This window comes from Penaeus monodon, chromosome 24, assembly GCF_015228065.2.
Source record: "Penaeus monodon isolate SGIC_2016 chromosome 24, NSTDA_Pmon_1, whole genome shotgun sequence".
In the NCBI taxonomy this organism is placed as follows: domain Eukaryota; kingdom Metazoa; phylum Arthropoda; class Malacostraca; order Decapoda; family Penaeidae; genus Penaeus; species Penaeus monodon.
This window is the reverse complement of record NC_051409.1, coordinates 24,014,133-24,014,698: the sequence shown is the minus strand read 5'-3', so window position 1 is coordinate 24,014,698 and position 566 is coordinate 24,014,133.

Genomic DNA, 566 nt, shown 5'->3' with positions numbered 1-566 from the left:
TATTTATGTTTTATAATATTATTATATATAATTATAATATTTTTACCACTACATAATACAAAGCATATATTATATATATATATATAATTTTTTAATATATATATATTTTATATATGCATACAACAACGACAAAACCACACCCATAAGATATATATAATAATTATATATTATATAAAAATTATTATAATATTTTAAAATATATATTTTATATATTATCATGTACATTTTATACAAAATATAAACCTGTATTATATATATATAATATAATATTATTATATATATATATAAAATTTATTTATATTTTTAAATACTCTTTTTACATTTTATTGTGTGTGTGTGCCCAGAAAATGAAAACAAAGCAAAAGATAAAATGGGGTAGAAGAAAACGAAAAAAAAATGAGACAAAAGTGAGGGTTAGAGAGATAAAGAGAAACAAAAATACAATAAAGGGTTTTTTTTGGGATCTTCCTCCCTTCGTGCGTATCATGACGTGTCACAATTCAACCCGGGGGAGTTGCCAAGTGTCGCGGCACATCGGGGAATAATGTAAAACCCATTAAAAAAAA